The following is a 16,295-nucleotide window of genomic DNA, read 5'->3' on the forward strand; positions in this document are numbered from 1 at the left end:
TCCTGGGTCCCTGTGCCAAGCAACTAACCTCACTCGGAAGGGAGCCCACCCTGGAAAAGCTCGCGTTAATGAGAGGCCAAGAAGAAAAGACATCACCCCCCCCCCCCAAGGTTAGCCAGGTCACTGAGCTCTGCCTTGTGGGGCGTGGAGATGAAGCTTCGCACAGCAGCGGCCAGGGGAGGCACCCATGGACGTCTCCCAGCGAGCGGTCGCTCTCCCGAATCCTCAGGGGGCGATCCCAAGACCCCACCCCCGCAGTGGATGCCTGAAACCCCAGATGGCACCGAGCCCCACAGGGACTATGTGTGTTCCCCGGACACACACACCTGTGGTCAAGTTCAACGGACAAGCGGGGGGCCATAGGAGAGTAACTACCAGTCACAAGCGGGGGGCCACAGGAGAGTAACAGCATAACTACCAGTCACAAGCGGGAGGGGGGGCCACAGGAGAGTAACTACCAGTCACAAGCGGGGGGCCACAGGAGAGTAACAGCGTAACTACTCACAGAGCAAGGACAATGGCGTGCCAGCCTGTGCACCTGTGCTTAGGGGCCACTGCCGAGATGAGGGCCACCTGAGCCAGCACTGCTCCCCCAGCTCCCTCCCCCCCCCAGACCCCGTCTCTCCCGGGACGGCGTCTCCCCACCCCGTTTCTGCCCGGGCGGCGCAGCCTGGCCACAGGGGCAGGCCATCCTCGGTGGCTCCCTCAGCACCTGCTGAGTGACCACAGCGTTTTCCCTTCGGCTCCCTTGTCTGGGCACGTGTGGCATCAGGGCCCCCAGCCCTCCCTCCAGAGCCCCATCACAAGGGCCTTCTTGCACCCCAAGCTTTGAGCACGCAGCTCCTCCGCCTGCAGCCCCCACGGCCATCGCCCCACCCCTCGCACCCTGGCCACTGCGCGCTGGCCTCCTCTGCCCCCACCACAGTTGGCACCACCCCTGGCCTGGGTCTCAGAGGCTGCTCCATAAGCCTTCCAGGGGCTCCAGCACCTGGGTCAGGGCTTAGCAAGGGCCAGCAATGGGACCCAGCGGGGCGCCTGTACATGGCCTGAACAGGACGTGGCCCCCGGGCAGAGCGCCCTCCCCCACTGGCTCAGTGGAGCACCCCTGCGAAGCCTCCTTGTTTACGTGCGTGGAGGGCCAGTGCTCTGTCTCAACGTGGTTTCCATCTCAGCACAGGCACTGCTGCTCTAAACGGAGAGGCCACTGAGTGCAGGGTGGCTGGAGGGAGACCTTCCTGCCTCAGGTGGCCTTGGCCGCCAGGCCCAGGCGTTCCAGGGTTCACGTCCACGGATGCCAGGCCTGAGAGTCTCAGGCAGCTCTGCACGTGGCCTCGGGTGCTGGCTCTGCCGGGCACGGCCTGACCCTCCTGAGCCGAGCAGCGGGGGGTCCGCACGGCGTGGGGGGGGCCTTCTCGCTGGTTTTCCCCGCATTCGCCATGCACCAGAGGAGGGCTGCAAGGGGACAGCCAGCCATGAATCAGCCGCTCCGCGGTCCCCAAGAAAACGCTGAAACTGCTCCCAGTGGGTGTGGCTTCGGCCAGCAAGTGGCAGGATTAGGCGACAGCCCGCGGGGTGTGGGCAGCAGCGGGTTCCCGAAGACTCCACCCTCCATAAATCATCCCAGCCTTGGCATCTGAACTGGGCGCTTCCCGCTCCGGGTCACACGTGGGTGAGGGGGCTGCCGCGGGCGTAGCATCCGGCCGGACACTGGCTCAGGGCTTGGTGTAACCCGGCCTGACCCCTGTGGAGCCCACACACCCGGTGTCCACTCACCGCGCAGTCACAGGATTTCACAACCTCATCTCAATGTCAGCACAGAACACCATGTGCAGGCAAAGCCCAGCCCGGGCCCGCAGAGGACAAGCGGTGCTGCCGCCTGGGCACCGTCCCCGGCTCCCCTGGCAGGCCGCGGCCTCCCTGCCTACCTGTCGCTCTAGGGGGAAGGGGAGTGGTGCCCCCCGCAGCTTGCCCGGGGCCTGTGGGACCTCATCAGGGGAGTGGGGTGTGGTGAGGAGAGACCGAAGTGGGGGGGAATCTTCGCCTGACCCCCACTGAACCGAGACGAGCCACCCCGAGGACTGGGCTGTGACAGTGTCCGGCCAGGAACATGGCCGCTCAAAGCACCAGGCTGCATCCAGGCTCCACAGCCATCTTGGCCGAGCCCACGGGACAGCTGTCCCCAAGCAACTCTAGCCACGGCTGGGGACAATCTCGGTCACCTCGGCGTGAGCACGGGGCCGCTTCCAGACAGGCGCAGGAGGGGCCGGAAGCGGCTGGGCGGGAGGGCCCGGCCTCCGGGAGGTCCCAGCGTCAGGTGCCTCCTTGTGATAGCAGAGCCTGACAGTCACTGGCCACCCGCAGGACACGGCTCCCGCCAGGAGCTCACGGGACCTGACACGCGTCCAGCGAGCAACTCAGTCAGTCACCCCCTAATGCCGTCTCACTGGCGGCGATGTCCGTCACTCACGGTCAAGGGCGGGCCAAAACACTTGGGTGAAAAATTCCAGAGACGAACAATTCGCAAGTTTCAAGTAATTTTTCCCACAGTGTGTGGTCGTTAATTGCCCCATTTTGTTATTAGTTGTTGCGACTCTTTGCTGTGTTCATTAACAGATCAAACTTCAGCGTAAATGTGTGTAGATGGGGACACTCCGGAAGTTCACAGGAAACGGAATGAAAGGTGAGTGTAGTTTGGGGGAAAGTCTGGAGTCCGAGCATAGTTCCTCATCATCGTGTTTTCCGTGAGCTTCTGGAAGATTCTTTGTGTGAGGAGAAGCAGACTGCTCAGGGATGGGGAACTGCTGCAGCTTCAGGCACGCCCTGGGCTCCCAGAACGCGGAGGGAACATCCCCTTGTATGACAGAACTTTACCTGAAGACCCAGCGGGCGTTGGTGCCAGGACCACAGGAGGCCGGAGGACTGCAGCCCTGGGCCTGGGTCTCCCGTCCGCCCGTGGGCAGCCCTGGGCCTGGGTCTCCCGTCCGCCCGTGGGCAGCCCTGGGCCTGGGTCTCCCGTCCTCCCGTGGGCAGCCCTGGGCCTGGGTCTCCCGTCCTCCCGTGGGCAGCCCTGGGCCTGGGTCTCCCGTCCTCCCGTGGGCAGCCCTGGGCCTGGGTCTCCCATCCACCCATGGGCAGCTCTGGGCCTGGGTCTCCCATCCTCCCATGGCCGAGGGCGGGTGGCCATGGGCCTGGGTCTCACGTCTTCCCGTGGGCAGCCCTGGGCTTGGGTCTCCTGTCCTCCCATGGGCAGCCCTGGGCCTGGGTCTCCCGTCCTCCTGTGGGCAGCCCTGGGCCTGGGTCTCCCATCCGCCCGTGGGCAGCCCTGGGCCTGGGTCTCCCATCCGCCCGTGGGCAGCCCTGGGCCTGGGTCTCCCGTCTTCCTGTGGGCAGCCCTGGGCCTGGGTCTCCCATCCGCCCGTGGCTGAGGGCGGGCAGGTGTGCAGCAACTGAGGCCACTCTGGGAAGGAGGCTGGACGAACGCGGTGTGTTCTACCCCGAGAAGAACTCCTCTGAGGTGACTGTGTGTCCAGGGGCAGGCACAGGGCAGAAGGGAGTCAGGGCTCAGGGGGACAGCCTCAGTTTCAGACCAGAATGTTCTAGAGATCCGGGGTGATGTGCCCAGCCCACACTTGACATGGCTGTCACAGCGAATTTTATGTTATGCGTATTTCACCACAATACAAAGATATTTTTAAAAAGGTAGGTTACACTTACATATAAAAGTATGACATTCTTATATAAATGAATTCATAACGTATGTAAATGGTGTAGAAGCTGCATGAAGTTGTAAAGGTAACAAAATCATATATTGTATATTTCAAAATAGTTGGAAGAGAGAATTTTGAATGTTTTACAGCAGAGAAATGATAAACGTGTGAGGTGGCACCCAGGCCGCCCACCCTGGCCAGGCTGCACCCCGACATCTGTGTGCCCATGAAAACCAAGGTGAGGGGAGGTGGGCAGCCGACCCAGCGGCTAAGACGCCCTCGGGACGCGCACAGGCAGTACTGCAGCGCTGGGTCCACACCCTGCTCGCCTCCTGACCCCCGCCTCCGGCCGAGGAGCTCCCTGGGCGGCAGCAGGGGACGGCTCCAGTCCCTGACGCCTGCGTGGGAAACTGGGTTGAGTTCCTGGCCCCTGGCTTCGGCCTGACCCAGCAACGGTTGTTTCCGACGTTTGGTGGGTAAGCCAGGGATGGGAGACTCCTCTCTGTCTCTCTGCCTGCCTCTCAACAAATATAATTAGCTGGTTTTTAAAATAAGACAAAAATAGGCTTCATGGCCGGCGCCGCGGCTCACTAGGCTAATCCTCCGCTTGTGGCGCCGGTACTCCGGGTTCTAGTCCCGGTTGAGGCGCCAGTTCTGTCCCGGTTGCCCCTCTTCCAGGCCAGCTCTCTGCTGTGGCCAGGGAGTGCAGTGGAGGATGGCCCAAGTGCTTGGGCCCTGCACCCCATGGGAGACCAGGAGGAAGCACCTGGCTCCTGGCTTCGGATTGGTGCAGCTCGCCGGTTGTAGTGGCCATTTTGGGGGTGAACCAATGGAAGGAAGACCTTTCTCTCTGTCTCTCTCTCTCTCACTGTCTAACTCTGCCTGTCAAAAAAAACAAACAAACAAAAAAAAGGCTTCTGCCAGGCAGTTAAGATGCTGGGTGAGATGCCTGTGTCCCACGTGGGAGCACCTGGGCTCACACCTGGCTCTGGCCCCTGACTCCGGCCTCCTGCTTAGGCAGATGCCGGGAGGCGGCAGTGTTGGCGCAAACAGCCAGGCTCCTGCCACCCACCTGCGAGACCTGGGTTGAGTTCCCTACTCGCAGTTCAGCCCAGCACAGCCCCAGCCATTGCGAGCATTTGGGGGAGTGAACTCTCTTTGTCTAGCTCTCTGCCTCTCAAATATGTAAATGAATACAAACTTCAAAATAAGACTATATAAAAATTAACAAAAATAGTAGTGATTTTACTAGAGAGGGGCTGGGAGTCAATTGGACACCTAGGACAGGGATTGTAACTGGACTTAAGACCAGTGAGGGGGCCAGTACTGCGGTGTAGCGGGTAAAGCTGCCACCTGCAGAGCCAGCATCCCACATGGGCACCGGCTCGAGTCCCGGCTGCTCCATTTCTGATCCAGCTCTCTGCTATGGCCTGGGAAAGCAGTAGAAGATGCCCAAGTCCTTAGACCTCTGTATCTCCATGGGAGACCCGGAAGAAGCTCCTGGCTCCTGGCTTCAGATCAGCGTAGCTCTGGCCATTGCGGCCAACTGGGGGAGTGAACCAGCGGACGGAAGACCTCTTTCTCTTCTGCCTCTCCTTCTCTCTACGTAACTCTGACTTTCAAATAAATAAATCTTAAAAAAAAAAAAAGGCAGTGGGAAGAGCAGCAGGGTGGGGGGCACTGCGGTCCCCTCTAGCACCTTCAGTCCTATCTGGCCCCCGCGGAGCCTTGCACAGGCATTGCTCTTGCAGCAACGTGAAACATCTGTGACTCCGTCATCCCTAAGCTCGCCAGAACCTCCTCCCACAAAGGCTTCACATCGTCAGGGGCCACAGCCGCTTCCAGGCAGCCCCTGCCCTGGCTTCCCGAGTTTGGACCCACAGACGCTCCTGGCGTGCATGGGGCTCCCTCCTGGGCTCCCAGAGGCAGGGCCGCACCCAGCACCGACTCTGTACCCTCCACGGGCTGCAGTCCCGCCCCTCCCCTCCTCCTCATCTTCCAGGTCGGGGCCCTGGGGCGCAAGGAGATGAAGAGGGAGGCAGACGGCCGCCTCCCTCAAGCTCCGTGCCCTTTCCTGGGCCAGGGGCTGAGGAAGGGCTGCGGGGTCCTGGGACACATACAGCACATGGGAGCTGGACACACAACCACAGGCCCCTGGGAGCCACCAGAGGCGTCAGAGACCCTGGAGGAAGGCCGGAGGGGAGGCCGGGGCGAGGAGTAGGCTCTGGGACAGACTGGGAGACGGCCTCCTGCCCGCCTCTTCCCCCGAGGCCCCGCCTCCCCTTCCGCAGCAGGCACTCAGTAAGTCACGGCCGTGTAACGGAGAGCTGTCGCCCCCAGCGTCTGCTGCCCTGGGAGGAAGGGAGTCACATGCCGCCCCAGGCCCCCCCACGCGACGAGGCTTCCCAAAGCCACCTCCTGGGGGCCCCCGGATGCCAGCCCCCCCTGCTGCTGGGGATCTGTGCTCACCCGTCCTCCAGCCAACAGCCCTGGACCCTTCCACTCTAGCTTGGCAGCTCACACAGCCCCTGGAACTGAGGGCACCAGAACCCCTGTGGGCCGGGAGCTCCTGGATGTGCAGGGCCCAGTGTGGAGAGGAGCAGGCCTGGAGTGGGGCCCGGAGTGGGGCCCGGAGTGGTATCTGGAGTGGAGAGGAGCAGGCCTGGAGTGGGGCCCGGAGTGGGGCCTGGAGTGGAGAGGAGCCCGGAGTGGGGCCCACAGTGGAGAGGAGCAGGCCTGGAGTGGGGCCTGGAGTGGTGTCTGGAGTGGGGCCTGGACTGAGTGGTGCCCGGAGTAGGGCCCGGAGTGGAGAGGAGCAGGCCTGGAGTGGGGCCCGGAGTGGGGCCTGGACTGAGTGGTGTCTGGAGTGGGGCCCGGAGTGAGGCCCGGAGTGGAGAGGAGCAGGCCTGGAGTGGGGCCCGGAGTGGGGCCTGGACTGAGTGGTGTCTGGAGTGGGGCCCGGAGTGAGGCCCGGAGTGGAGAGGAGCAGGTCTGGAGTGGGGCCCGGAGTGAGTGGTGCCCAGAGTGGGGCCCAAGCTGGGCTTTGCAGAGGCAGCAGTGCTTCAGCAGCCTCTTTGAGATCACACAGTCAGTACTCCATCTCCTGTCCTGCACCCTTAGCCAGAGAACGGATGTCGTGCAGATGACTGGGGCAGGGTCTCCAATCTGGATGGGACAATGGGACCCTACCTGCCTCCTTCTCAGAGCAGCTGGGCACACGCCGGCACAGCTGAGTGGCATCGGGCACCAGGCACAGAGGACCGGAGTCAGGCCAAGTCTCTGTCAGAGAACACCTCGACAACCACGTGGTCGCTGGCTCCTGGCTCATGGGTGCACGGAGGCTGCTCCAGGCCCTGCCCCGCTCCCTTCTGCTCCCGCTGGCTGGAGCCAGGAGGCCACTGCACTGGCCCAGGGCTCTGCCCCTCCCCCTGCCCGCCTCCCTCCCCCACCACCCCCAGCAGGCCTTCTGCGCTCAGGGCAGTCCAGTGGAGATCACTCTGTCACACCAACACCACACGGTCCCCTCCCAGGACAGTCCCGCCGCTGTAACAGCGGCACAGACGCGTGGTGACAGCCAGCAGGAGTTCGTTTCTCTAGGAAGCCCAAAGCCAAGACACTGGCAGATTCGGTGCCCGCGGAGGGCTCACTCCTCACAGCTCCCCCCAAGGCCCACCCAAGAGGCAGAGCCCGCGGGACGTGGTCGCCTCCCAGAGGCCCCGCGGCTTCCTGCTACTGAGCCGCGGACCACGGCTCGGCATGGAATTTGGAGGGGGGCACTCGCGCCTCCGGCACATCCCTCGCACCCACCGTGGGTGCCGCCAGGTGACCCCGAGAGCCAGAGGCCCTCGCTGACCCCCGGGGCAGAGCGGCCACAGCGAGGCTGCTGCGGGCGGCCGGTGGCCTCCGTCGGCGTCACCTCGAGTTCGCTGCTGTTCCCTGGCGGCCTCTCCTTCGCTGCATTCCTCCCTTCCAACACTTTGTAATGAATCAGATTCCTCCCATTTTTGAATAACTGCAACTCGGAGAGAAAACCGCCCCCGCTGACGCACACTCCGCCTCTGTGCGGTCTTCAAAAAGTACACGGGAAGTGCACGCGACGAAAAGCCATGCACAGGTCCCAGAAATGTTCCTGCACCACAGTAAACTTAATCTTTTCAGTCCAATTTCCCACAAGCCTCTGGAAGGCCCTGCTGCAGTGCTGGCGTGGGGCGAGCCAATGCAGGCCGAGGGGAAGGCCCGTGCGGTCTGCAGCGCAGCTGTGGGGCTCCTGGAGTCCCGGTTTCCTCATCTGCAAGTGGAAATGCCCACACCTGCCTCCCAGCGGGCAGCGAGGCCGATGGGAGCACCCAGCACACAGTAGGGCCTCACGAGAACAATGCTGCGCTGACTGCTGAGCAAGGGGGCCAGGCCAGCCAGAGCGTCCTCACAGCACACGTGCCCTCAGCCGGACGATCCTACAGTGCGCGCACAGTCAGCCCCTTATCCGGGGCAGGGTGTGTGTGTGTGTGTGGGGGGGTGCCGAGACCCCAGTGCACGCCTGAGACCAGACAGGACCAAACCCTCACATCCTGTGCTCGCTCCTGTGCACACAAGTACACGCCTCTGAGGAAGTCCAGTTCCTAAGTCAGGCACAGGAAAAGACTAGCAGCCCAGATCTGAGAGCTACAAAGTGCCTGGCAGGCAGGCGACAGAATGGACACAGTGGACAGAAGGACGGTGAGCCGGGGCCGGGGGTGGGGAGAGACCGCCGCACTGCTCAGAGCACTGAGGACTCATGATCAGGGCTCACTGGTGGCTTACGTCTGGAACCCCCTTAACACGCTCAGACATGGCTGACACACGCGGTGTAACTTCTACGGTCGCAGCCCCAATTTGCAGAGAGATACCCAAACCTCGGAAACGCTGAGTGAGTGCAGGGCCGCAAAGCCAGGGAGGGGCTGAAGCCAGCTCTCTGCTGCAGAGCCAGCGACCTCTGCGTGTCACCCCTCCTGGGCCACAGCCTGCTCCCCCTGCCCACAGCCTGAGATGCCGGGGGAGGGGACTACCTCCCCGCCGTGCGCCCACCTCAGCACGCCACCCACAGCCATGCCAGGCCTCCGGGGCGCCTCCCAGCACCTCCCAGCTGGCTTTGGGGATCGAGGGCTGAGGCCCAGCCTCAGCACCAACCCCGGGAGCTCCAGGACCAGGATGCAGCACTTCACTCCTCTAGGCTTTTCTTCCAACCACAGAATGGGACTTTGACCAAGCTCTAGATTGGCGAAGGTCAAAGAAGTAGCATTCGCCCCTGGGTTCGCACAAGCCCGAGTGGCGGCTGAGTGGTGTGAGTGCTCTGAGCAGACTGGACAGCCAGCAGCCCCGCTTCAGCCCTCACTCCCTCCGCGCCCCCAGCGAGCCCCACAGGCACCCCACCCCTGTAAAAGGAGCTCGGACCCCCCCCCCCCAATCCAGAGTGAAGATGACCCCACCTGATGAGGTGGTGGCCCGGACCCACTCACGCCCTGGGCGTCTACCCTGCGGTACCCGGGAACAGAGCCCTGGCTCCTGGCTCCTGGCTCCTGGCTCCTGGCTCCGGCGGTTGCCGCATACGTAGGAAGGAAGCACCAAACAGGTGCCACGATGCAGTAGCAGCACCGCACGAGGCAGGAGCGCAGGCAGCTCCAGGTGTGTAGGGAGGGGATGAGGCCACACCCTGTGCCCCTGCCAGAAGCCGCCGCAGGAAAGCCAAGGACGTCCCGGGCGAATTCCCTCCTCCACCTGTGCCACGAGCTCCCCAGCTGCCCCTGGGGGCAGCCCACCAGGACCCACAGTGTCCAGTCAGCGAGGGGTGTCCACAGGTGACAGACAGAGCACTGCACCCAACTCCTGCCAGCCAAACCGTGCCAAGCAGTGGCTGCCCCGCAGCCCGAGGGCCCGGCTTCCCACCTGGGCGGGCTGTGTCCGCATGCAGCAGCAGAGCCAGAGTCACGCATGGAGCAGCCACCCCACGGCTCAGTGGTGATCTCCCGGGCCCCAGCTGTGGACATGAGCAGGCAGGGGTGTCCCTGCCACGGGGAGGGGGGTCCCCAGGGGACAAGGCCACAGCAGGCAGTGGCATGGAGTCACTTTTGCAGCCTAGAACCAAGGGAGGCCCAGGTCCTGGTCCTGGTCCTGGTCCTGGTCCTGGCCGTCCAGCGTCCAGCGTCGAGAACACCTGCTATCTGGAGCCGTCTGCCCGGCAGCAGGGAGAGGAACACACCGTGATGGCTCGGCCAGGACGGGCAGCCAAGCAGGAAGCGGACCAATCAGACAACGCTGAGGTCTCCGCCGGCCCCCTCGGACCCCGGCTGCCCTTCCCTCCATTCGTTGCTCCCCACAGCCGGCGTCCCCCTCCCCAGCCCTGCCTGGGCACCCCACCCGTGGTCCTGAAGGCAGGGGCCAGGAGCAGCTGCCGCTACTCATTTCTGAGCTCCGCTGCCCACGGCCCTGTGGACGCGCAGGGGACGACAAGCTCAGCCCTGGCCCAGCGGCCATGCACAGCTCCTGGCACAGGGTGCGCGTGGGCCACCGAGGGGTCCCAAGGGTGCAGGCAGCGCAAAGGCGCAAGGTGGCCCGCCGGGTTGGGAGAACGGTGACCCAGAGGCAGACAGCTTCATCACAAGAAAGCAGGGGCCCCACATGCCCACCTATGCTCTTCTTCCTTTCACCTGAGGATTTTCACACACCCTGTAGTGCCAGCCTGTGGGCGGGGTGTTCCTCTGGGCTTGGTGTGCCTAAAATAAACCCGACTTCCCTTCACATCGGGACACGGGCAGGAGGGGGCCGGTCCCCCGCATGGCCTATAGAGAGGGACCCGCGCAAGGCGCATGCTTCTTCAGCCCCTCGGCCCCTGGAACCCTTGCTGTCTGCGGCTCTGATCACCATACACCCTGCTGCCAGGTTCACCGACCCCTTGTCCTTGGGTCTCTGAGCGTCTCACGTCTGCAGGTCCACGGTTTGCACAGAAAATAGCAATGTTGTCACCGCTGTTTCTGGAAATGTCTTTCCTATCTCTCTTCCTCCTCTGGTTTCAAAGGCTAACTCTTACCATACGTGACGCCAGTTTTCCCACACATCACCCTAGGATGCTCTATTTTATTATTATTATTATTTTGAATTTCCTCTGTTGATAGCTTCCATTGCCACATCTTCCTCGACGTCTGACCTCTTATCACTCCCGTCTAGTGTGGTTTCCAGCTCACACATTGTAGTTTCCATCTCGAAGTTAACTCAGGAGGTTGATCACCTTGTGTCCGTCCCTGACTTTGTGAACACACAGGATGCATTTCAATAACTGCCCCACGCGCTTGCCCGCTAGATCTAAGAGCTGGGCCAGCTCAGATCATTCTCGCCACGATGGCGCACATTTTCCTGCATCTTTGCACATCTGGTAATCTTGCTGGGTGCTGGGCTTCTTTTTTTTATTTCTATAAATATTCTTGAGTTTTCTTGGCATAACTTAAGGCAGACGGTGAGTTACTTAGAAACAGTTAATCCTTCCAGGGCTTGGTTTTGATTTATTAGGTGCGTCTGGAGCAGCGCTCGATCTCAGTGAACTCATGCCCACGATTGTGGCAAGCGAGGCCTTTCTGAGAAGTCTGTGGGCACCCCGTGAGTTACGGGTTTTTCCAGCTGGCGGCTGGGGGCGGCATGACTCCTGGCCCTGGGCGAGCGCCTGCTGGACTCCTCCCCGGTGACTTCCTCACATGCGTGTGCTGGTCAGTGGTCCGGGTGCCCGAGTGGGGACGGCCCCAGGGCTCCCCTGGCCACTTCCCATTTCTCAGGGACCTGGGTCCTCTGTGGCTTGGCGTGCAGTGCCTTGGAAACTATTCTTTTACATCTTTTCCTAGCTTTTACAAATTCTTTGATTGTTTCAAGCAGGAGGATAAATCTAGTCCCTAGGACTCTGCCTTATGTGGAGGCAGAAATATCAAAAGAAATATTTAATCACATTGGAGATTAAAGCTATAATTTACATAAAGCCAAATAAGCCCATTTTAAGTCTCCAGAAAAACTTTCCCAATATTAATGGGATTTTTAGCTCTACAGCACGGAGTTTCAGAAGTTCTTTATGCAACTTAGCTATATGCTTAAGGTGTGTGTGGTGAACATTCTCATTCCTGGTCTTGCCATTTCATTTTCCTAGTGTGTTACAAAGAGGGAGTTTACGATTCTGAGGTATTTTTGAGTGCTATGACTTGTGTATTTATGTCTTAGCTAAGAAAGCTCTGCCTACCCCAACACCACAAGGTTCTAAATGCTTCCTCCAGTAAGTTTCATTCTTTCAGATCTTTGGCACTGGCTTATGCCCCGTTTGACTTTTCTCTTTGGTTTCTCCACATGGATAGCCGGCGTTTCAGAACTGTTGTTGAACCTTGAACCCCAGGTTGCAACTTGCTACCTTTATCCGACTCAATCGGCTAAGGGGGCCTGGAGAGTCCACTCTGTACAGCTGCCTGCATCCCAACACCACCGCCTCAACTCTCATCTTTTCTTAGGCCTGTGCCTATCTTAACTTCCACAGCTCAGGAAGGCCTGAAGTCAGGCAGTCCAAGAACTCCAAAACCGCTATCCTTACTCCAAATTGTTTTGTGTATTCTAGGATTTTTGCATCCCCATTTACGTTTTAGGATCAGCCCAAAATTGCTATTCAACTTCTACCCAGAAAAGGAAGATTGAGGGGTTTCACTGTGATCATGTTGAATTCAAATCAATTTGATGATGATGGACAGTGAATATAAATATTGAATTTTCATATGTGTATATGAGGGGGAGACATCCCACCAGGTACATCTTCAATTGTCTGTGTCTCCTTCCATTTTACACAGAAGAGTATTGCTTTTGCCATCCAAGTCTGATTTTGCTGGGTTTGTTCCTATTCTCAAGGTTTTCCCATGCTACTAAAACACAGTCACTAATAGAGAGAAACAGTATACGTAGTCCAAACACTGATAAACTCATTTATTAGCTCCAGGCACTTTTAAAATATAGTTCCTTAGGATTTTCTATTAATAGTTTTACTTCACCCTTTTAAATCTGTATGTCTTTTTATTGCCATTATTAAACTAGATATGACATCCAATAAAACCCTGAATAAGAGTGGTGAGAATGGACGTGTTCACCTTGGTCCTCACCTTAAAAGTGTTCACTCTTTCACCCTTATACAGGATGTTTGCTGTAGGCTTTTCAAAGAGATTTTTATCAACTGGAAGATAGTCCTTTTATTCCCATTTACTGGAGTAGGTATTGGGTTTTGTCAAATACTCTTCCTGAAATGGCGGACATGATCATACGGGCTTTCTCTTGTTTTGTGAATGGTGAGTGCCATGAATTTCTAAGATGTTGAACCCATGTGACATTACTGGTGATCTCACTTCCCAGACCAGATTTGGATCTACAGTGTTTTCTACAGATTTCTGCTTCTCAAGTCATGGGAGACACTGCTTCTCAGTTTCAGCTTCTCCTATAAACATTACCTGGATGTAATGTTCAGCCACCAGTGGCTCACAAAATGAGTCAGAAAGTTTTTCCGGACTACTGTTTTCCTGAAAGGGTTTATGTATGATGGATATTAATTATTATCTATTTCCTGTAATTCACTCATGAGGACATATGGAACATAATTTTTTACTGTTACTTCAAACCTGATTTTGGCAATAGATGTACAGATACAAACTCAGCTTTATTTCTTCAGTCAGCTTTGGTCGTGTGTGTCTTTCAGAACGCAGGGGTTCTCAAATACTCATGGAAAATGCATTTTAGGAAAAAAGAACCAGGCGTGGATTTCAAAAATTTTAGCACCAGAATAAACCACTTTGAATTCAGCTTGCTGCAGTTTTCTGAGTATGTGCGCCCCTCCACAGGGTGGACTCTGGCCTGCAGCTGCTCACTGTTGGCCCGACTGCCCCCTCCACAGGATCCACAGCAAGCTCCCCGCTCAGCCCTGGCGTCAGTGACCGCATCTGCGCTCTCCTGGGCCGGTGAGCTGCAAGTTTATTACTTGTGCTGCATCTTTTCAGAGAATCCGTTTTTCTTTACATCGATTTTCTCGACTTTTTTTTTTTTTTTTGACAGGCAGAGTTAGACACTGAGAGAGAGAGAGACAGAGAGAGAGTTATAGACAGTGAGAGAGAGACAGAGAGAAAGGTCTTCCTTTTGCCGTTGGTTCACTCCCCTAATGGCCGCTACGGCCGGCGCCATGCCGATCCGAAGCCAGGAGCCAGGTGCTTCTCCTGGTCTCCCATGCGGGTGCAGGGCCCAAGCACTTGGACCATCCTCCACTGCACTCCCAGGCCACAGCAGAGAGCTGGCCTGGAAGAAGAGCAACCAGGACTAGTACCCAGCACCACAACCGGGACTAGACCCGGTGTGCCAGCGCCGCAGGCGGAGGATTAGCCAAGTGAGCCACGGTGCCGGCCCCAACTGCTTTTTTGATTTCCATCTTATTTATTTCTACTACCACTATTGTCTTCTTCTTTGGCTCCAACTTTCTCTAAGTGCTGATTGAGTTCCTATCCTCCTCTCTAATACAAGCATCGAAAGTGGCAAATTTCCCCTCATCAGTGCTCTGGCTGAATTCCACAAATTATAATACGCTGCATTCAGATTTTCACACGGTTCATTTATTTAGTAAATACCTTGTCATTTCTTGTCTCATTGGTTGTTTAAAAATATGGATGGTACCTAAAATTCAGGCGTTTGGGGATTTTGCAGATTGATTTCTGTTACTGAGTCCTGCCTTAATCTGATTTGGTCAAACAATATATTCCGCCTACTTTCTCTCCCCTCCCCTTATTTAATGAGGCTGCTGACCGGTCATATAGTCAGCCTGGGTTAATTTCCTGTGTGCACCCAGAGGTTACGTTCTACACCTTACAGGGAGATGTCAATCACATCAGGTTGGTTTCTGGTGCTCAAGTCTCGTCTAATCAGATTAATTTTTTATCTACTCTATCGGTTCCTCAAAGAGAACTCTGAAACTTCCAGCTACAGCCATGAATACACCCTTCATCTTCCCTGTGCCTTCAGGTCTGACATCATTTATTTTAGAGCTGTCTTACTAACACCTTCAGGACGGCAGTGGGTGGACACTCACCACCACAAAGTGTCTGCATGGCTGTGTACACCCGCCCTGGGGACTCCTTTGATGACAGTAATACAGCCACACCAGCTTTCACATGACCCACGTCTGCATCGTATGCTTTTTCCTTCCTTCTCGTTTTAACACTCCATGTCTTCCTGTGTAGCATAAATTTGCTATAAACAGAATACAGACAGATGACGAAGCTTTGGTCCGGCAGTCCCTGTGTTAACAACAGTGTTCTGACCAGTGCTGTTTAATGCCAAGCATTCCAACCTGCTAGGTGGTACCTGTGAGTCCCATTTGTTCTTTGTTCTTTTTCTGCTATATTTTGATGAATTATGTTTTACCACCCCATTTTCTGTTACTGACTTTTGACCTAAACTTCTCTGTGTTTTTCTCTTCTTTCAGAAGCTACTCTATGATTGACACTATATAATTTAACACGGCGCCTTCACGTAACAATACAATGTTACCCACTTGACAAAGAACCCAAGAACCTTACAGCAGTTTATTTTTACCACCACCTGTCCTGGTCCTTTTCACTCTTACGTATGTAATAAACACCACAGTTAATTGTTTATTTATTCAAGATAGTTATCTATGAAGAAATTGTAAAATAAGAAAAAAAATATATTGTCTCACTTGGGGGGCTTCAAAAAGCACACGAAAATAGCATTAAACCACAGTGCCCACTTCCTAATGTTAGAGATGTGTTTGTTTATTTGTAAGCAGAGTTAGAGAGAGACAGGAAAAGAGAGAGAGAAAGATCTGCCATCTGCTGGTTCACTTCCCAAACGGCCGCAACAGCGGAGGCTGGGCCAGGCCAAAGCCAGGAGCCTGGAGCTTCATCCAGGTCTCCCACGTGTTGGGCCACCTTCTGCTGCATTCCTAGGTGCACTAGCAGGAGCTGGATCAGAAGAGGAACAGCCAGGACTGGAACTGGTGGTGCTCACAGGTGATGGCGGCACTGCAGGCGATGGCTTACCCAGCTGCCGGCTCCAATTTCTCCATGCCCATTTGAAGCACCTGGAATTCATCATGTGCACCATCCCTCATTACTTTGTGTGGACCCAAGTATCCATCTCATATCTGTTTTTCTCCTAGAACTTTCAATAATTCTTATAAAGCAGTTCTGCTCACAACAAACTGACACAGGCTCTTTGTGTTAGAAAAGTATATGTCTAAACTTCATTTCTAAGACGTGTTTTCTTTAACCATGTAACTTCGGGCTAACAGTTTGTTTCCTTCACACTGTAAAGATGTCATTCCATTTCCTCTAGCTTGCATAATTTCTGGTAAGAAGTCTGCAGTTCTGTTTCTCCCATAAAGTGTCATCAGTCTGGCTTGTTTCCTTTGCAATTATTTTCAGCAATCTGACTGTGCTGTACCTGCTGTCTAGAGTGTATGTGTGTGGGAGTTAATCCTGTTTGAATTGTGTGCATGTTCTTAGACCTCTGGGTTTACAGTTTTTTATCAAAGTATATATTCTT

At 56.7% G+C, this 16,295-nt stretch overlaps 1 long non-coding RNA gene across 2 annotated transcripts in view; it reads right to left on the reverse strand.

The window, feature by feature from the left end:
* Positions 1 to 15,502: 15,502 nt before the first annotated feature.
* Positions 15,503 to 16,295, reverse strand: part of LOC138847266 (uncharacterized) — a 32,533-nt gene continuing 31,740 nt past the window's right edge. For both annotated transcript variants that reach the window (XR_011384978.2, XR_016226836.1), the window contains exon 2: positions 15,503 to 15,831. This is a non-coding gene — a long non-coding RNA (uncharacterized LOC138847266). The remainder of the gene's footprint in view (positions 15,832 to 16,295) is intronic.

Source organism: Oryctolagus cuniculus, chromosome 20, assembly GCF_051225735.1.
Source record: "Oryctolagus cuniculus isolate XC-2025 breed Fujian yellow rabbit chromosome 20, ASM5122573v1, whole genome shotgun sequence".
NCBI lineage: Eukaryota > Metazoa > Chordata > Mammalia > Lagomorpha > Leporidae > Oryctolagus > Oryctolagus cuniculus.